The sequence below is a fragment of the Urocampus carinirostris genome, chromosome 2 (genome assembly GCF_059441175.1).
Source record: "Urocampus carinirostris isolate Australia breed hairy pipefish chromosome 2, RoL_Ucar_1.0, whole genome shotgun sequence".
Classification (NCBI taxonomy): Eukaryota; Metazoa; Chordata; class Actinopteri; order Syngnathiformes; family Syngnathidae; genus Urocampus; species Urocampus carinirostris.
Window position 1 is genome coordinate 8,280,684 of NC_142350.1, and position 21,817 is coordinate 8,302,500.

General features: G+C 38.8%; 1 protein-coding gene and 2 pseudogenes across 1 annotated transcript in view; 1 reads left to right on the plus strand and 2 right to left on the minus strand.

Annotated features, from left to right (window-relative positions):
* LOC148370912 (ataxin-1-like) overlaps positions 1-21,817 on the plus strand; it is a 67,374-nt gene that overhangs the window by 12,362 nt on the left and 33,195 nt on the right. Inside the window, exon 2 of the mRNA XM_088328725.1 lies at positions 18,737-18,924. The gene's annotated coding sequence lies outside the window, so the exon portion shown is untranslated. The remainder of the gene's footprint in view (positions 1-18,736; positions 18,925-21,817) is intronic.
* Positions 11,214-11,490, minus strand: LOC148370913 (U2 spliceosomal RNA; annotated as a pseudogene).
* On the minus strand, positions 11,519-11,792 carry LOC148370914 (U2 spliceosomal RNA; annotated as a pseudogene).

Genomic DNA, 21,817 nt, shown 5'->3' on the forward strand with positions numbered 1-21,817 from the left:
TGTAGCGGTTGCAGCGTGACCTCGATTGCACACACTGATGAAGACACGTCGCGCATTGTTAGCCGAGGAGAGGCCACTTAATCGCAGCTTCCCAAACACACCGGCCTGTTTGGCGTCCCTGGAATTTGTTGTTTTGTCAATCCCGTGCTGTTTCTTTTTCTTACCTCCGCCACTGTAATCCTCTTTCGTTTTTACCTGTTTGAGTTTCTGTTTGTCTGTTGGATTACGCATGAAATGCTCTGTAAATAGTCGCCGGTGGCATGCGTTCATTTACTCAATACTCAAATCTTGGGATTACTGCAGTTTTGTGTAGCATCACATAATTGTTAAGGGGCCACACAGGAAAGTACACAGCAATGCTAAAAGAATGGCCTTTCAATTTTATGTAGTTTAGTACAGTAGACACCCCGGGATTCAACATAAATCGTTCTGAGTTGAAATTGTAATATGTAGGGGAATAAAAACCAATGGTGATTAGCTAATGTGTTCCAAACCAGTACCCCAAGTAAAAACATTAAAATTGTATATACATTTAAAACATTAGTGACAAAGTAGTCAATGGTAGGTACTGTGTATGTAATATAAAAGCATTTGATTTAATTACATGATTAATTAATATACATGTAGAGGAAAAATACAATTTTGTTTAAATTTGGTGTGATGTGGCTCAAGCTGGTACAATGGAGTTTGTGGGTGGGTGCAGATAGGGGGGCGAAGACGGTCGAACTGACTGTGTTTCTAGTGTTTCTCAACTGATGCGTCGCGCACCTGTTTTTAGTTGACTTGGCAAGATAATGTTAAGAAAAAAAAACAGAGGATCAATGAAACTACTTAACAGTTTATAGCAATAATGCCCTGCTCGATCTCTTTTACCTGTTAAGTCAATCGGCGCGTTAGAGAGGGACTACATCTCATTTAATTGTGATCTAGTGCGTTTTATTACTTATTTCTCCCCTTAATAATGTGTCCCAAGAAAGTTGATATAGGGAAGGAAAAAAAGAAAAACGCTGATGGCAATAATTGAACCAAAAGAGGAAACAATTGCAAAATACGTTAATATTGTACGAGGCTCTGCATCATAGCGCAGCTATAATATACAATTAAGGGTTTGAAAATATTATATTTTTAGCTTTTTACCAGTTTATTACTCTATATTAACTATGTAATTAAATATCAATGTTAAGGTACACATTTTATTCATATTTTAAATTCATTTTAGTATGTGGCTCTTTTAAAGCAGTATTGGGAGGTTGCTTCCACACAAAGTAGGCTTATATGCGGGGCCCTACGGTACTTATATATTGTACTGTCTCCACTTTAAACTGCACAATCATTTTATTCGATACATTTGAGTAGAGGGCAGACTTGTGAGCAAACAAACTTTTTCTTCTTTTTCCCTGTTTTTTTCTATTTTTTTTAAATTCCTTTAAATAATATCATTCTGTTTATTTTTTACTAGCTGTTACTTTTTTCCTTTTGTTCTCTATTTACTTTTTTTACTTTGTTTCTTTCTTTTCTTTTTTCTGGCTTTTTCTGAATTTTTCCTTCTTTTGTTCTCTTCCTTTTATTTCTTTTTTTTCTCAGCTTTTTCATTTTGGTATTTTTTTCTTTTTTGTTCTATTCCCCCTTCCTTTGAGTCATTTTGTGCATAATTTTACATGATATTTGGTCATACGGGGATGAAAGAAGCAAAAACAACCTGAAGAGCCGTTTAGGAACCGAAAGAGCCGGTTCCTTTAAGTGAGCCGAGCCGAAGAAGCCGGTTCTTGAAAAACCCTACTGACTTTACTCAACTTTGTTCTACTTCGACCTTGACTTCCAAATACCGCATTTAGAACACAACGTCAGGGGAACCCTTGTATTTTTACTTTCATGCACTGTAACTTTGACTTAATTCGCTTCTTAATTAGCAATTTCGAGCCCTGATTTTTGTGAGCTGGCTAGATTTTCTTGTGCGCGGAAAAGCTCTGAGGGAACATTGCTTAGAGGGAACATTGCGCTGGATAGATTTTCTCATGCGCTGAGAATGTGCGGGCAGTGCGCGACTGCGCACGCGCGCAGCTTAGAAGGAACATTTCTGGTGAGTCCTGAAGTCAAGTCAATTCAAGTCATTTTTATTTGTATAGCCCTTAATCACAAAGAGTGTCAAAGGGCTTCACAGGTTATTACACAGACTATATTACTCAGACTATTTTTCAGACTATTATTACACCACCCCCTGCTCTGGAACCAACATGAGGGCAAGGAAAAACTCAAAAAACCTCAACATGAGGAAAATGAAGAAACCTTGAGAAGGGACCGCACATGTGGTATCCCCCTTCCAGGATTACCAGACAGCAAAGGATGTTGCAATCCCAAATATTACAGAGATATTTTCCACGAAAAGTATAGGTTATTCATATGCTATAGAGTAGAAGTGAGTTTTAAGCTTAGATTTAAACATTTGTCAGTCCAGTTGAGAACCACTGGAATAAACTAAAACCCCAAAACTTCCACTTTGTGAAGATTTGAAGACTCTGATGCTTTATTCACATTTTTTCATAATAATTGTTCCAATCTGTGATTGGTTACGGTCATCTTGCTTAATGATACATGTGACTTCTTTTGTTACTTTAGATGATCGCAAGCTTCATTTCCATGTTTATCATGATTTTCCCTCTCCTACTGCAAGTCTTGTGACCCATAGCTAACAAACTCAAGTTTGTTACATGCCATTCTGAACTGAACGAAGAGAGAAAGGAACATTGTGGAAGGGAATTCAGCTAATAGCATATAGTCTTCTTCATGAACCCGTGTTGTAAACCAATAGCAGACTAGCATCTTGTATGACGTAGACACAGTATGAAAAATGCCTGAAAGAGGGATGAAAAACATCTCATTTCACAACGTAAAGTGAAAATGTCGTAAGGCAGAGTCGACTGTATTGATCCAACAAAAGTCTTCAATAGGTGCTCCTGTTTTGTGTTGCAACATTGTTAAACACTGTCTTTTTTGGGCACTAAATTTACCTATTTCTGTGTTGAATTATGGAGTACTGTCAGAATTCAGTAAAATAATGTAAAACATGTAAAATGACAAACACTTTTTAAGATGAATTATCAAAAAAGGAATGTTACTTGTGCACTGGAAAAAAATCTAATAAAATGTCGCACATATCTAGTAAAATAAGAAAACATAAAATATAAGAAAAAAAAGATTAAATTACATTTTTGCTCGAAATTCAATGTATTTTTTTTAACGCGACTTTTTGTGAGTCTTCTTATGGTAGAGCGGGCTACTAAAGGGTGTGATTTAGTTTTTTGTCACAGTAATTTAAAAATATACTAATAAAGCGTTTTTGATATTTTTTTAGACGGATAAATGTACTTTATTTGTCATTTTTTTACACGTGTAACAGAACGAAATGCCGATACATCTGTCCTGCAAAGTTTCTGTAAATATATGATATATACATATAGCAGAGTGACCGGTCCATGATGTTTGCAGACCTACTAATAATATTTTTGCTGATTGAAAACAGGATTATATTTCGTTTTTGGGATAACATCTCAAAGGTGATTTTTTTTGGGGGGGTTCAAGGTCCAGAATGACAAAGGGATACAAAAGTAATTAATAAATGTCTTTGCACAGTGTTTAAAAAAAACAAATAAAAACCAGCAAATCCAGAAGCTTCTTAGTAGGCTTGCGCAAGCTTTGTGGGGATTACATCATCAGAGGTTTGCACGCTGGAGTGGACGCCAGTTACTTCTCCATCGGTGGGGAAGGAGGAGTGATGGAAGCTATTTCTCTCCTTCATCTTTATCCCTAATCATTCTGTAGCCTTGGCTTCTCGGCGAAAAAAACATCTGGAGAAGATTAGTGATGTACCGGCCGTGCAAATCCTCAAATGATCACTTCTGAGGGGGATGCAGGTTCACACGGTCCTGGCAGCGACAAGAAACTCTTGGAAGACATAAATGAGCTGTTACCATCCAACCATCATCCCTACCTTTATTTAACTAAGATATTTTAATGGGTGATGTACAATAAATGTAGGATGATAGAGAAAAAATAGACCAGATAATTGGTCACTTAACACCGTACTATAATTTTCAATCGCCTGGCACCGCTTATTGAAAACATGTTTCTCATTACAATATATTTTGCTTGTCTATAGATGTAGTTGCACAACCTGGTCGTGTCTCCTCTCCATCTCTTTAAAAGGTGCGCGAGGCACCGCAGAGCTTGGCCATAATCAGTTGCATGGTTCGGGATGTTCCTTGTTAGAATATATTTAGATTTCCTTTATAAGTAGTTGCATAACTTGCTTGTGTCCCCTCCCTACCCCTTCATAATGTGCGCCAGGCACCTAAGCACTTATCCATAATCAGTCGCAAGGCTTGGGATGTTCATTAGAATACATCTTTATTTCTTATAGAATTAGTAGCACGACTTTGTCAGGTCTCTCTATCGCTCTATAATGTGCGCGAGGCACTGGAGATCTCACCTTTCGTCAGTCACACAATACGGTTATGTACAGGCTGTTGTTTCTAATCAAAGCGTGCAAAGAATACAAAATACTGAACACAATAACATTTAAAGTATTATCTGTCATGAGAAGACCACCAAAAAAGTAATTCTGTCTTTTTTGTACATAGTAAGCCTAAAACGTTTCCCCATATAAGGCGAATAGTGCTAATTTGCTGTTATAACCGGCAGCTCATGTTGTTGTTCCTGCATAATCCTCCAAAACACCGGCTTTCATAACACCTTGAAGAAATAGTACGCTGGCGTCCTCATTTTTTGTGTTAGGCCTCGTCAGAAACAAACACCTTTCAGGGAGGACCACCTCGGGCTGCAGAGACAGGCAAACATTTGTTGCTAGCTCGAGACGAGGTGGGGGGGTTGACTGGTGAAGTTGCTGTTGACTTTTTCTTATTAAGTAGACACTCCTTAACAGTCTGGGCTTGACATCTGAGCAAGCACGTGTGTTGTGTCACAAGCGCAACCATAAACGCAATCCCAAATGCCAAATTCACTTTTCAAACTTCTCTATCTTTTTTTTTTTTTTTTTTGATTATACGCTTTTTTTTTAACTCAATATCAGACGTTTTTCTCAACAGTCATTTTTGGCTTTTTTACTCAATTTTGAAGGCCTACAGAAAATGCTTTTCTTTAGCTATTTAGGTAAAAGGAATATCAAAAGAATGGTTCAGTCCTTTTCTTTCATCAGGTATGTTTCTAGCCGTTGCATTTGTGTAGTAATCAAGTTTCTTGAAAAGACTTGTTTCCAAGAAAACTTCTGGGCAAAACGGCTTCTTGTGAAAGTATGCATTTCAAGCAGAACTTTTACTATTGTGTTGTTTTTTTTTTTTGCATTTTTGCTACCTCAAATATCTAAACAAAGTTCTTCATTTCATAAACACAAGGGCACTCTGCTTGCAAAATAACATTTTATTGCAAGAACACTGAACTTCGGCACTTTTCAGCGCCCGATGTTTCCTGTGACGTGATATCGGTCACTGTGGTGATTGCATTCCTCTAGACGCGCATGAAACGTCATCCCTCTCTGACTCTACAATGTCAAAGTCCCTTTCGTCAGATTTTTTAGAAAGAAAAATAGCTGACGAAGTGTTAACTACTTATCCCTATCTTTGTTTTTCTCACCACACTTCTTCACACCATATGGGCTGCCTACTCACTCAATCGCTGGATACAGGAAGCAATACTAGGAAGTGAGGGCTTCTTCTACAAGTGGACAAAGGTCTGATCAAAGCCTCTGCTGTCATCTAATGGTGATTTATCATACTGAAATCATTCCCAGAGGCTTGATACTTACTGATGTGCTGCGCCTATATGATAGATTTTTTAATTGTTTGAAATGAAACAATCGAGTTTTGACATTTTATAACACTGCTTCTGAAAACTTATTTAGATGTGATTGCATTGGTTGAGTTATGTTTTTCTTTTGCAATTTGAAGAATTTTAAAAATATGAGTTCAATAATTGCTGATTCTCATCGGTGGGATTTATAACTAAATATACTACTAAAATAAAGGAATGTGGATATTTTTTTTACCAAGCCCACATTCATTTGGGAACAATTTTTATTAACCTCAGGGCACAGGCTGTCATGATTACCTAAGTGGAGCCACCTGGGGTAATCATCTGGCGCGCTGGAATGCGCTTCCTGATTGGTTCATGTTCCCTTTTTAAGCAGGCTACGCCGCGACCTCTTCGTCTGAGTATTACGTTTTACCCCGTTTGACTCGCCTGATTTTCCCGTGTCTTTTTGACTTGTTTACCTGATTCTGCATGCCTCCGATCCGACCTGCTTCCGTTCCACGCTACGATCTTCTCTCCAGTCCCGGTAAACTCGACCTGCTTCCGTCCCGCGCTACGATTGGCTACGTGTCCCGAAGTTGTCTTCACGGCGTTGCTGCTGACGTTCGACGGTCATCGCGTCTCCCGCTAACCCTGTACGCTTCCCCAAATAAAAGACTTGTAACGAACGCTCTGGGGTCTCCTGCTCTGTTCTGGTCCTCCTGACAGAATCCTCAGACCAGAATGGACCCCGCGTTCGTACATCTGCCCCCTGACGACTATGAAAGCCAGAACCAGCAGCGCATTCCCCCTTTAGAATGTGCAGTTCGGCAGGTCATTTCCGACGTGGCGAAATTGGCTAATTCATTCAGCGCAGGATATGCTGTACCTCGAATGCGGTCCCGGGAGGATTTGACGCCTGCCAGTCCGACTCCGCTGCTTGCCTGTTCGACTCCGCTGCCTGCCTGTTCGACTCCCCGGCCTGCCTGTTCGACTCCCCGGCCTGCCTGTTCGACTCCCCGGCCTGCCTGTTCGACTCCCCGGCCTGCCTGTTCGACTCCCCGGCCTGCCAGACCGACTCCCCTGCCTGCCAGACCGACTCCCCTGCCTGCCAGATCGACTTCGACTCCCCTGCCTGCCAGTCCGACTTCGACTCCCCTGCCTGCCAGTCCGACTTCGACTCTCCGGCCAGTCCTGATTCCGACTCTCCTGATTCTGCCTGTCCTGTTTACCGGTTCTGAGTCGACTCTCCTGTCTTGCCGGTTCTGATTCTGCCTGTCCTGTTTGCCGGTTCTGAGTCGACTCTCCTGTCTTGCCGGTTCTGATTCTGCCTGTCCTGTTTTTGCCGGTTCTGATTCTGCCTGTCCTGTCTGATTCTGCCTGTCCTGAGTTGACTCTCCTGATTTACCTGTGTTTTCCTGTGACGTGTCTTGGGTTTATTTTTATTTTTTTCCTGGGGGACTTCTGGAGCCGTCCCTTGAGGGGGGGGGTTCTGTCATGATTACCTAAGTGGAGCCACCTGGGGTAATCATCTGGCGCGCTGGAATGCGCTTCCTGATTGGTTCATGTTCCCTTTTTAAGCAGGCTACGCCGAGACCTCTTCGTCTGAGGATTACTTTTTACCCCGTTTGACTCGCCTGATTTTCCCGTGTCTTTTTGACTTGTTTACCTGATTCTGCATGCCTCCGATCCGACCTGCTTCCGTTCCACGCTACGATCTTCTCTCCAGTCCCGGTAAACTCGACCTGCTTCCGTCCCACGCTACGATTGGCTACGTGTCCCGCAGTTGTCTTCACGGCGTTGCTGCTGACGTTCGACGGTCATCGCGTCTCCCGCTAACCCTGTACGCTTCCCCAAATAAAAGACTTGTAACGAACGCTCTGGGGTCTCCTGCTCTGTTCTGGTCCTCCTGACACAGGCTGACTGTGACAGTGAGCTTAAGGCAAATTGTGGTTTACACTTGTGCAAAGTCTCGTGGCGGGAGTATCGAGTGTGTACGCGTGCAGCAATTTCACACAGATCCGAGTGTGTGTCTGCCCCACTTTCCCTCTTTTTAATCATGCAGACGCTCAAGTGTGTGCAAGCGTAAGCGAGTGTGAGTTGGCTGACCTCAGAACACCCTGCTAACGCACTGATGAACATTTTTTATGCTGTGAGTCATATTTCTGAAGTGATGACATTCGTTTGATTGCAATGAGAGCATGAGGAAATGTGTACCTCTTTTTTCCGGACTATAAGACGCATCGGATTGGGGCTGCAGCAAAGAATCCATAAAATCGCTTGAAAACGGTTATCAAAAGCAATGGCAACTAATTTTATCAGCGATTCATTGTGTTGCCCAATTCATGACCCACTAAGCAAGTTACATTAACCCAAATAGAGTGCATTGAATTTTCTTGTGACGTTGAGTGTTGTAGTATCACTTCGGTCGGACAGAGGTCGTATCGAGACAGTTTCTTATAAATTTTTTCAATTCCTCTTTTTTATTGAACATTGCATCATTACAAACAAAATTGGCATGAAACGGTCAAACACTATCAAAGTAAACAAATTTCAAGGGAAGAGAAGTGCTGCGGAATTAGAGAAAAAAAAACTAAAAATGAATTGATAAAATAAATAAAGTAAAAAGAAAAATAATAATTGTGACATGTTTAACTCAACTCAGAACGCCATATTCTTAAGCATATTATACATTATTTGCACATTGGGAATGTTTACCATTTTCTAAGATTTAACCCAAAAAACAAATTTGTTGACAACATTTTGAAAAGTGGGTTTACGTTTTTGATATTTTTCGTGGATAAACAATTTTGCTTCACATAAAAGGAAATGTGTAGTCCTTTCTTTGTTTTTGTTTTGTATGATGAGTCAAAATGTAATATGATATTTAGAATAGGTGGTATGATGATCTTTCATATTTGCAGGTGAATTGCATACATTTGTATGTATTTTTATTTATTTAAGTTATTTGACCAACACTTGGACTTTCTTACTTTTTTTATATTAACAAAAGTATCTGTTGTTTTGTGCTCTATATTTCTGTCCTTCAAAAGTTTTATTATTTGAATAGAGAGGAGGAAATATATATATATTTTTTTAATCAGGTCATTCAATTAATTGAAGTAATAATCAACAGTTATTAAAGTAATTGTTAGTTGCAGCCCACACCTAATTATACGGTGTACCCACAAAATATTCCTCTGTATGCTTTTTATTTCATGAATAAGGTATAAGGTGCATTAAATTAAAACGACAGGATTGCATTAGAAATACTATTTTATTCACCATAAATATTTATCTTATTCCTCAACTAAACTAACTTATTTCATTCTTAAATGGTTACCGAATGTAAAAGCATTTCATTTTGTCGTAATGCATTTGTTTTATTTACTGTATTTACAGTCTAAAAAGCACACCAGATTATAAGCCTTGGGTCTGTTTTTCTGCAAAGGGACCAGGACGACTGATCTGCGTAAAAGAAAGAATGAATAAGGCTATTTATTGAGAGGTTTTGTGTGAATATCTCCTTCTATCAGCCAAACACACAGCAAGGGCAACAAAATAGTGGCTTTGTAAGAAGCATTTCAAGGTATTTGAGTGGCCTAGCCAGTCTCCAGATCTCAACCCCATTGGAGATCGGAGAGAGTTAAAAGTCTGTGTTGACCAATGACGCCCCCAAAGCATCACTGCTCTAGAGGAGATCTGCATGAAAGAATGGGCCAAAATACCAGCAACAGTATATGAAAAGCTTGTGAAGAGTTACAGAAAACGTAGGGCCTCTGTTATTGCCAACAAAAGCTACATAACGAAGCATTGAGATGAACTTTTGTTATTCTCCAAATACTTATCTTCTACCATGATTTCCAAATAAATTCTTTAAAAATCGAACATGTGATTTTCTGTTTTTTTCCTTCTCACATTATGTCTCATGCTTGTGGTTTACCCATGTTGGCAATTACAGGCCTCCAAATGGTCTCTAAAAACCAATAGAAAATATTTCCTGTCTTTTTTCTGTATACTCTCACTGGAAAATTTGAGAAAAATCAGGAGCTGCTGGTTTGGTTACCAATAGCGTTATTATAGTAGAAGTAAAATCCAATAATTTTTTATGCCGCGTAGGCTTTTTATTAGTGTCGTACATTTTTTTGGGCGAATACGTGTGTGTGTGAGTGTGTGTACATTGTAGCAACTCCATTCTAAGCATTAGAGAGGACCTCAGAGACTTGTTAGATCAAAAGGCAGCGGATTATTACCATGCATGCGTGGGTAGTAGCTATGTCTTTTGTTTGCATAGAGAGCTGTGTGTGTAGCTTTGAAGATTCCCTATGCACGAGTTTCTCGAGGGGCCCCTAAACCTACCATTACTCCCTCTCTCTCCTGATCCACTTCATTCTGCATAGCGGGTGTATCAGTAGTCGCACTCATTTACTTCACTTATGTCTTGTGTCAAGCTTAAGTGCACCCCCATTCTATGTTTTGACGTGTTGCCATCGATACCTCAGTCAGGAAAGAGGACAGGGGAGCAAGTGACATGTAATAACGAATCAAGGCAGAATAAAAAATCATTTTTCAAGACAGTTTGGTGGCGGGACCATGGGTGTAACCACCCTGTTTTTATCAAATTCAACCAAAACACCCACAAAAATTCTAGCGTTTTTAAAACTATTTTTCTTATTAAAGGAAAATAGGCTTAAATATGATGAAAAATAAAATACATGATAAAGCAAAATAAAAATGTGAACAACGCAGCATAGGAAATTCTCCATTGCCTTGAAATGGTTCAGTCCATTTACGTCCTAGCACCCCCCATTCCTTTTTCACTCAGCTACTGTCACTTGCGGAATAGCGGCGTAGTCTGGAATCTGGTGGATCACGATGAGGGTATGTCATACATAGTTTATGTTAAATTATCCTAAATCACTTTAAGTTAAATTATTATTATAATTATTATTATTATTACTTGAACCAGCCAGACACTCTGGGTACTCAGAACCCTCAAAACTCTAAACCTAAACACGCCACTGGGCAGGACATACAAATATTTTTTAAAAGCTGTTCTTGAAATTACCGTAAATTCCAGACCATAGAGCGCACCTGATTATAGGCCGCACCCACCACATTTTAAGAGGAAAACCGATTTTGTACATACACAAGCCGCACCTGTATATAAGCCGCATGCGCCCACATTTAAACATGTAACACAAACACAAAATTAACCCAAACCCGACTTCAAGTCCCGCGATTGAAACTGAATGGGGTTTTTAAGGGTTATTTATCTATCTTCGTTATTCATTATCCATTATCCGTTATCGGTCAGTTCATAATACGCTACAAAGCCTAGGAATCGGGACACTTACTCTCAGCCAAAAGGCCAAGCTAAGGTCCTATCCCTAAAGCCTTGTTGCGATCATTGCGAATGCACCGTTCCCGGAGGTACTGCAATACCGGGCCGATGCGTGGAGTGGGCAGAGCAAGCTCTTATTCCATCTCCGGAATGCAAAAATCAAAGCTAGCCAGTACAGGCCAAGTTAAGGTCCTAGCAATAAAGCGTTGCAATGTGGGGTTTTTAAGGGTTATTGATCTATCTTCGTTATTCATTATCCATTATCCGTTATCGGTCAGTTCATAATACGCTACAAAGCCTAGGAGCCGGGACAATTACTCTCAGCCAAAAGGCCAAGCTAAGGTCCTAGCCCTAAAGCCTTGCTGCGATCATTGCGAATGCACCGTTCCCGGAGGTACTGCAATACCGGGCCGATGCGTGGAGTGGACAGAGCAAGCTCATATTCCATCTCCGAAATGCAAAAATCAAAGCCAAAAGGCCAAATTAAGGTCCTAGCGATTTCGCATTTGCAGTATGTGGGGTTTTTAAGGGTTATTGATCTTTCTTCGTTATTCATTATCCATTATCCGTTATCGGTCAGTTCATAATACGCTACAAAGCCTAGGAGCCGGGACACTTACTCTCAGCCAAAAGGCCAAGCTAAGGTCCTAGCCCTAAAGCCTTGCTACGATCATTGCGAATGCACCGTTCCCGGAGGTACTGCAATACCGGGCCGATGCGTGGAGTGGACAGAGCAAGCTCATATTCCTTCATTAAAGTCCATGGTCCAAAAATCATAGCAGGCAAAATGAACGGAAAATGATACCGGTACTTAAGGTTTGATGCAGACCTGCAGAGTCCAGGTCCCATTGAAAGTAATCCAAGGAAAAAAGTGTATATTTCCAAGGGTAAGGGTGGGAAAAATATATCAGATGAACACATTTACTCACGCAACTCCTTTTTCTTTAACCAACTTTTTACCCCCTCTTCTTTCCTTGTCTGTCCCTCACTTTTAGCGGTCCCCACTTGAACTCGGCACCCAGCCTTTGTTCCGCCCCTCATTTTTCGTTCATCCCTGCCAAACATATCAGGATAAGTATCTAAAATAAATACAAATAAATACATTACAAAAATATACAGTTGCAAATACATATTATACATGGGTTACACATATTTACAAAGAAAGACGGTACACCGAGAGAGTTTTCAAAGCTTTAATAATAATATTATAGCTTTGACAGGGCAGTTAATGGTAGCAACACTCGAGCGCCGCTAGCGGCCGTTAGAGAAATTACATAAATTGGCCGCATCACTGAATAAGTTGCAGGGTTGAAGTTTAGGGAAAAAAGTAGCGGCTTATAGTCCGGAATTTACGGTATGCAGCAAGGCAGCCATTTTGGTTCTAAATTTTCAATGGCAACTCGGAACCAAAATGTCCCCTTTATTTCTTATATATATATATATATATATATATATATATATATAAAGGGGACAGTTTGACACCCCTGGTGTAGGTCATATATATATATATATATATATATATATATATATATATATATATATACTGGACTGTCTCAGAAAATTAGAATATTGTGATAAAGTTCTTTATTTTCTGTAATGCAATTAAAAAAACTAAAATGTCATACATTCTGGATTCATTACACATCAACTGAACTATTTCAAGCCTTTTATTATTTGAATATTGCTGATTTTGGCTTACAGCTGAAAAAAACTCAAAAATCCTATCTCAAAATATTAGAATACTTCCTCAGACCAAGTAAAAAAAATAATTTTATAACAGCAAAACTAAATCAAACATTTGAAAATGTCCATTGATGCACTCAGTACTTGGTTGGGAATCCTTTTGCACGGATTACTGCATCAATCCGGCGTGGCATGGAGGCAATCAGCTTGTGGCATTGCTGAGGTGTTTTTGATGCCCACGATGCTTCGATAGCGGCCTTCAGCTCATTTGCATTTGTAGGTCTGGTGTCTTTCATCTTCGTCTTAACTATACCCCACAAATTCTCGATGGGGTTCAGGTCAGGGGAATTAGCAGGCCAATCAAGGACAGTGATGCCATGGTCAGTGCACCAGTTACTGGTGGTTTTGGCACTGTGGGCAGGTGCCAGATCATGCTGGAAAATGAAATACTCATCTCCATAGAGCTTTTCAGCAGATGGAATCATGTAGTGCTCTAAAATCTCTTGGTACACAGTTGCATTTACTCTGGACTTGATAAAACACAGTGGACCAACACCAGCTGCTGACATGGCTCCCCAAACCATTGCTGACTGTGGGAACTTCACACTGGATTTCAAGCAACTTGGATTTTGCTCTTCTCCAGCCTTTCTCCAGACTCTGGCGCCTTGACTTCCAAATGAAATGCAAAACTTGCTTTCGTCTGAAAAGAGGACTTTGGACCACTCTGCAACTGTCCAGTGCTTCTTCTCCATAGCCCAAGTCAGACGCTTCTTCCGTTGTCTTGAGTTCAGAAGTGGCTTGACCATGGGAATACGGCTATTGTAGCCCATTTCCCGGACACGTCTGTGAACTGTGGCTTTTGATACCTGGACTCCAGCTTCAGCCCACTGTCTTTGAAGCTCCCTCAAATTCTGGAAGCGGCTCTTCTTCACAATTTTGTTAAGGCTGCGGTCATCTCTCTTGGTTGTGCAGCGTTTCCGGCCACATTTTTCCCTTCCAACAGACTTTTTGTGGATATGCTTTGAAACTGCACTCTGTCAACAGCCTGCTCTTTGAGAAATTACTTTTTGTGTCTTACCCTCCTGATGGAGGGTATCAATGATGGTCCTCTGGACAGCAGTCAGATCAGCAGTGATTTAGTTTACTGAACCAAGCTGAGTGTTTTTAAGGCTCAGGAAACCCTCGCAAGGTGTTTCGAGTTAATTAGATGATTCAGGTGATTAGTTGAATAGCCTACTTGTATACTTTTTCATGATATTCTAATATTTTGAGATAGGATTTTTGAGTTTTCTTAAGCTGTAAGCCAAATTCATCAATATTAAAATAATAAAAAGCTTGAAATAGTTCAGTTGATGTGTAATGAATCCAGAATGTATGACATTTTTGTTTTTTTAATTGCATTACAGAAAATAAAGAACTTTATCACAATATTCTAATTTTCTGAGACAGTCCAGTATATATATATATATATATATATATATAAAATGATCTACACCAGGGGTGTCAAACTCCTTTGGTCCCTGGGCAAGATGATAGAAAAAACATTCTCACGGGGGCCGGTCTAGTAAATTACTATCATAAAAATTGAGCCTTAGCAGGAGGGCTGGGGAGTCTTTTCAATTCTTTTCAATTTCTTTTCAATTAAATTATGAACAATGGATGTAAATTCTGATTATGAAACAATCATTGAGGGGTTTTCTTCCTCAATATTTTATTTTATTTTACTAATATTGAGTTTCTTGTAGTGTTTATCATCTGTGCATTTGCATAAAAAACAAAACAACAATTTAATTCATTTCCACTACAGTTTATTTAACTTTGGGAAACTCGTGCAGACTGGAAAGTGACATAAACGGTGTACAACACTTATTTAAATTATTGATTTCATTATTTTAAAGTCTTTCTGATTATTATTTTTCATAAAAATATGGGAACTTGGCCTGTAGATTCCATATCTCTTCATAGATTAATGTATTCTTATCTATTATGGAAAGGATATAAAACTTTTTTGAACTTCTGCAAATAGACACTATTCTTTTAAATTTTCCATTTTTCGTATTGCTTTAAACTGCTAGTCGGTGAGTTTTATTTTAGGTAAAAAAAAGGTGGGTTTTCTCAACATTCACTGGTTGATTAATGCTAGCCAGAAAAAACAGCCACTACAGTGGGCGATTTGCAAGGGTCGCTGGCTTTGACGACATTCGGCTGACATACTGTATTTGAAATTGCAAGTCATTGTGGCCCATTTTTCCCTGGTGATTCTCTCAGCATTGTCTCGCGGGCATACTAAAATAATGAAATTACATTAAATGGTGGCTATTTTGGTTCCAAGTTACCAATGGCAACTCAGAGCCAAAGTGGCCACTTTATAACAAGCTAGAGTTGAAAGAAAAAGGAAAAATATAGTTTTACCGGGATAATTTTCTTGTTGTTGTCCAGTGTCAGATATCATCATCTCATCTCATTAGCTGCACCGCTTATCCTCAGTAGGGTCACGGGGGTGCTGGAGCCCATCCCAGCAATCATCGGACAGTGGGCAGGGGACACCCTGAACTGGTTGCCAGCCAATCGCAGGGTCCAGTGTCAGATATATTTGATAATTTCTTTGTTCTGCTATACATGTCACTACAGAATTTTCCAGACTAGTGTTTCACTACTAATGAGTAGGGACCCAGAATTGGGTTATGGACTCTTTTTCAGTGTGTCGCAGGGGTTTATTATGCAAAATCTGAGTTGACTCCTGCCATTTCATACTATGTATATATATATATATATATATATATATATATATATATATGTATACACCGGAGCCATATCACCCTAGTGGGAGGTGGCTAGAGTCAAGAACACATTCCTGACTCTTTCTGGGAGATAGATTCAAAGGAGGGAGGAGCCGCCATTTCATACCAAACAAAAAAGACTGGTAAAATTGTTTACACATGTTGAGCATGGCCAAACACGGATACACTGGATAATGTAGGAGAAATTAATCTTATTATCTTGAAAAGAAAGCCACAGAAGTGAAGAGCTTTGAATTTAGAGGGAATCTCATTACTTGAAGTCGTTTTGGTTTTGTTGGTAATTCTCATCTCATCTCATTAGCTGCACCGCTTATCCTCAGTAGGGTCGCGGGGGTGCTGGAGCCCATCCCAGCAATCTTATTGTTTGTTTTTTTAATGTGAATATATTCAAACTTCTCAAGCTTTTCGTTTAATATATTTGAGAAGTGGAATTTTGTGTCGACTTTGGTTGCAGCTGTAATTAGGGTGGGACTTTGGGTCTTGAAGTCACACAAGTTGAGAACTACTGTTGCAGACTATAAGGCACACTTTTAAAAATATTCCTTTGTGAAAGGTTTTTTCCTTTTTAAGGCGCAATGAACTATAAAGGCGCATGAAAAGAATACTACGGTAAGTTTGAGGTTTGAATTACAAAAAAAAATCCTCAGAAAATAAAAACAATCATTTCGTAGAACATAAATTGGAGGAAATTTGTTGATTAATGTATTTATGTATTGATTAATTCATAAATGGTGACCATATGTTGAAGCAAGTAGTTGAAATTTTGTATTTCCAATTTTATCTTTAAGGAACACCTTGGGAATTCTTGCAAAATTGGGGTTTTTAGGTGCGTCTTACAGTCCAGAAAATACAGCATATATTTCCTCAGACAACACATTCACTTTATAAACCTTAGAAACTTGTTTTGTTTTTTATTCTACACTGCATTAACAAATCTTATTTTAATTATCATTCAGATTTTGATTTAAAAAGTATGACAAATTATTAGTAAACTTTGAAAAAATGTATTATTCTTGTTTTTTTTGCTGAACTCAAAAAGGTCTATTCCGTTTTTTTAATGTATTTTTTCTCAAATCAAGTAAAAAATGTGAAAAATATTACAAAATAATACTTCTAAAATATAATTAAAAATCTTCTTAAAAATCTATTTGAATGGGGCAATTTTCTTTGAAAAATCTAATTTAGGCTGATTTTGACCTTTTTTTTTTCGTGGTTACGTGCTAGCAATCAAATATTGACGATTGGCTCTAAAACAACAAAGTCGAAACGAGTCCAACTGCACTGGGGCCCCTCCCAACGTTGGGTTTCATTTTCTAATCTTATCTGTCCGCAGTCTTTCCTCATGCTTGAGTACGTGCGTTTTACACTTCTTTTTTTCTTGAACTTTGAACTTGAAGCGATTGCCAACAGTTGCTGTCCGAGTTATGCAAGCCAGTCCAGTATGGCAGTCACTGCTTTCTCTCTTTTTTTTAATTGTTTTTTATATTTCATGACTTTGGTCTATCTGAATGAAAACTCTGCTCTAACTCAAAAAATAATTGAAAACTTTCTGTCAGACTAAAGTAGGTTTAAAGCGTTTATTTAAATGATCATGGAGTTTTAAAGCTTTGACTGAAGAGTTCATGTAGAATTAAAGAGTCCTGGTAGCATTTAAGCTTTAATTCCAACATTGAAGGAGCTCTAACTCGATAGTGAATGTAGCCTCAATTCAAATAATCATGGAGTTTTAAAGCTTTAACTGAAGATTGTAGCATTAAAGCTTTAACTTAATAGTTGAAAGATCTTTTAGCTTTAACTTTAATTGTTACTGCAACTTTAAGGTTTTTATTCGAACGATCATGGAATTATTCAGGCTTTAACTGAAGAGTTAAGGTACAATTAAACATTTATCTCAATAGTTGAAAGAGTTTTAAGCTATTACTTTTAAATCTTTAATCAAATGGTCAGGAAGTTTTAAAGTGTTAACTGAAGAGTAAATTTTGCATTAAAGCTTTAACACCAAAGATGAATGAGCTTTAAGCTTTATCTCAAGATTTAATAAAGCTTTAGAGTTGTATTTCAAGTGATTGTTTTTTTTTACTCTTTAACTCAACAGTTAATGTACAATCAAAGGTTTAACTCAAAGGGTGAAGGACTTTTACGGATTAAATGAATAGTTAATGTAGCTTTAAAGCTCTATTTCGAATGACCATGGACAATTTTTTAACTTTAACCGAAGAGTTAATGTAAAATTATAGCTTGAATTCAAGGTTGGAGTTTTAATGTTTAAATCAATACCCAATGTAGCTTTGAAGCTTTAACTCTAAAGTAAAACCAAGTTCAAAAGTTTTAACCTGGAATACAATGTTGGGAGCCTACTGCCGTCTTGCCGGTGCCTGCGAGCAATACGCTAACTCCTTATTATGCGCACCGGCATGCACACGCCCCGGGAGCTGCTGAGTCAGAGGAAAACCTTGTGTGTGTGTCCATGCGTGTGCTGACCAAGGAATCACATTGACAAACAGGTGACGCAATATTCAAATTCGGTTCATTTTTTTCTTGTTTTATATAATATATCTCACTCTCACTCTCACTCTCACTCTCTAGATAGATGGATAGATAGATACAAAACATAAACCTGGGTGGTTAGCGCGTAGCCCCCACGGTCTCCTACTGCCTGCTTACTATATATTTATATATATATAATGTATAATGTGTAATGTGTTTATATTCATGTGTCCGTAGTGCAGTGGTTAGCACATTTGCCCAACATGCGAAAGGTTCCCGGTTCAAGACTGGGTGGAAACATATGTTGGCCTGGAGAGGGATGGGCACCATTACTTACAGTACTTGCACAAGACTCACCACAGGAAATGGTGCCCTTGCAACCCTAGTGGTTGAGGGATCCAACTAACCATATATATATATATATATATATATATATATATATATATATATATATATATATTCATGTATCTATGAGAAGGGTTTACCCTAGTACTTTATAAGCCTAGTGGGTCAGAAGCTTCTATTTGTAACACCACCACATCTCCAAAAATAGTTGTTCCTGGATATCATTTTTCACTCATTATTCAGTGTAGAATTCAGAATTACTTTTTTTTTGTAGGGAATGCTGTGCGGCTTTGAAGGCATTTGGACCCTTGGTGGAGCAGACAAGAATGCTTGCCCTCCAATGAGTTTGGTGCCACCTGTAGCAAAAAAGACAAAGCAGCGTTGATTTGGTTCTCTGCTGTACATTAACAAAAACGACTGGCTCCGCCTCCTCCTCCACGTAGAACTTTGTCCTCGGCTCAGGTACACACTCTTAATTGACATATTGTTGGCAAACAGAGTACTTTCAGAGTACTATGTTTTTTTTTTTATAAAGTTTTTATTGAGAACTCGGGTCAGTCTTCTTTTCTTGTCCTCTTTTGTAATTCTTTTTCCTTGTCTTGTCTAACCCATTTCTTGTCCTTCCTTTTCTTTTCTGTTGTCTTACTGTATTTTATCTACCCTTTTTTCTTTTGTCTCTTTTTCTCTAGTCTGCTGTCTTGTCTCGTTATTTTCTTGGCATTACCCTTTCCTCCTTCTATTATCTTGTTTTCTCTTCTTCGATTGTCTTACCTATTCTTCTCTGTCTTTTGTCTTGTCTCATCTCCTATTTCATCACTTCTTTTATCCTAAATTTCCCTGCATGGATTTGTTGGCTTCATGCCTTTTCACGTTTCTTTTATTGCCTTGTTTCTTCTTTTTCTGGTCCGGTTCTTCTCCCTTCTTTCATCTTGTCTTGTCACTTCTACTGTGTCATCAATTCTTCACATGGGTTTTTAAGTGTTTTTTGTATTGTATCCTTATTTCTTCTCGTGTGCTTTTGTTGTTTGTCACTTCTCTTCTATTGTGTCTTCTTCCCTTGGCTCAATTTTTATTGTCTTATCTTTTGTCCCTGCTTTTTTATGAGATTGTGTTGCCTGATCTTCTCTTGCCTCGTTTTCTTTGTCTCTTTTCTTGTCTTGTCACTTCTTTACTGTTGTGTCCTAAATTCTTCTTCTCACTTTGGTGTTATTGTTGCCTCTCTTGTCTCATCTCCACTTGCCTTATTTTGTCTCGTCTTTTTGTATCTTCTCTTCCCCTCCTCCTCTTTTCTCTTTGCTCCACCTTGTTTCCCTTCTACTCTTCTCACCCAGCCATTGTTTTTTCAGTTTTTCCTTCTGTTTTACTTATTTTTTGCTGTCCTCTCTTTTCTCTTTACTCTCCTTCTTTAACCATTTTCATGTCTTCTTTATTTGTTTCTTTTCACTCTAATCTTATGTCCTCCCACCTCTTCTTCACCTGAAGCACCCCACCCCCGCCCCCTTGTGTTCTCGCTATCATTATTGCTTTTATCATCTTATACATCTTCCTTTTCATCACTGGTGTGCTATCATCTCTCCATTTATGCATTCACACCATCTGAACTGCCTCATTAAAACTTTCGCACATTTCTTCAGGCAGAGAAAAAAAGAAAACAGAAGTCCTCCTCTGGGCGTGTTTGCAAATTCAGCTTTGATTCTTATAGTCCCCCACTGAGCTTTGCAAATCCACCAGAACAGAATAGATACTCTGGCGTTTTATTATTTGAAGTGTAAATTGCTCACACCCGCAACCACCCTCTCTTGGGTGAAGACGATGACAATAATCTCAAATGACCAATTAATCCCTATGGCCCTCCCCATAGTTAAGCCCCTTGATACGCTCTTAGACGTCAACGCTGGCGCAAATAGAGGTAAAATATAAAACCCAAGTTTGTCCCATCCTATGGTCTCGTCTTGTTTTGGTGTGCCCCCACCTCAAAATAGTGTCGGAAGTAGGTCAAGAGTGCACAATTTGCTTTTATGTCAGAGTCGTACCAGATTGTGGGCGGCCGTGTTGGTTTTGTGCAGTGCGTGTGCACTTTACGCCAGCATGTTTGTGTCTACGTGCCCCATGCACATGTAAGCGAAATATGAGCCGCCATGCAGAACGTGGAAAAAAGACATATGGTGCCATTGCTCATAAATCAGTCACCATACGTAAAAGCATCAAAGAGCATTGAGTTAGTTTGTTTGCTTGGCAGAAAATTTACTAGTTGATAAGGGTTTAAGGTAAAAAAATAAAAAAACGTTTCCATCCACAAAAGAACTTCGGGGTTAAGTCTGGGAAAAAAATCCGATAAGGTCATGGAAAAATTTCCTGGTGCTACATTGAGGCATTCTAAAGAGGGAATGTAAATCAAATAAAAAAACATGTAATTTTTTGGAGCGCTTTTCAGACACAGACATGCAACTCAAAGTGCTGTATAAACTCATGCAATGTACAATAAGTGCATAAAGTTAGTCCACTCAGCAAAACATTTTTTCCTGACAAGGAATGAAATTAATCACTTTTTAATGTGCCTTTAATATGGATTTTTCACAAATGGGCAACTTTAGGATATTGGGCACTGCCGTGCGTACGATACCTCCCAAAATGCCCAATCAGTACCTGGTATCATTACTTGCCCAACTCTGCTATTTGTAATACTGTATTGTCATAATAATCCTCTACTCACTATAAAAAATATTTAAAAGTGCAGGATTTATTTGATCAATTTTCTAAAATGGCATGCAAAAAATGTTGGGCATTATGCTACCTAACTGCTAACACTGAAAAAGATGCTTGATATAGTAAAGGGGAAGCAACTCGTTTTGGGTCCGAAATTGGATAATTTTGTGTAATTTTGGCCACACACCCTAAAAACAACTACATAATACCAACCAGCTCTTACAGAACATAACATTAAAGTAAGAAGACACAAGAGGCAATTCCACAAATGAACTGAACAAGAGTGCCATGACAATGAGACCAAGAAATAAAGTGCAGGCATACTAACTAGCAGTAATTTAACAACAAGAAAGGAAGACAACAGAGGATGAATCCTTAGGACTTTTAAGAGCATTTTTTTCTGATTCCTTGTTCCAAGTGTAAAATATTCCACAACAGATTCTACCAAATCCAAATTCAAACTTGACAGGAAGTCTACTAAAAAACTCGCATTCGAGCAAGTTTTTGAAAAACTTATCCGGCCACCTTTCTATCCCCGGCACGTTGTCATGGTGACTGAAACAAAAAAATATTCACCAATCTGGCTCAGAAGAGACAGGCTCTCACTGTAAATACGGCGACGAGAGATTCCACCCCATCACGCAGTCAG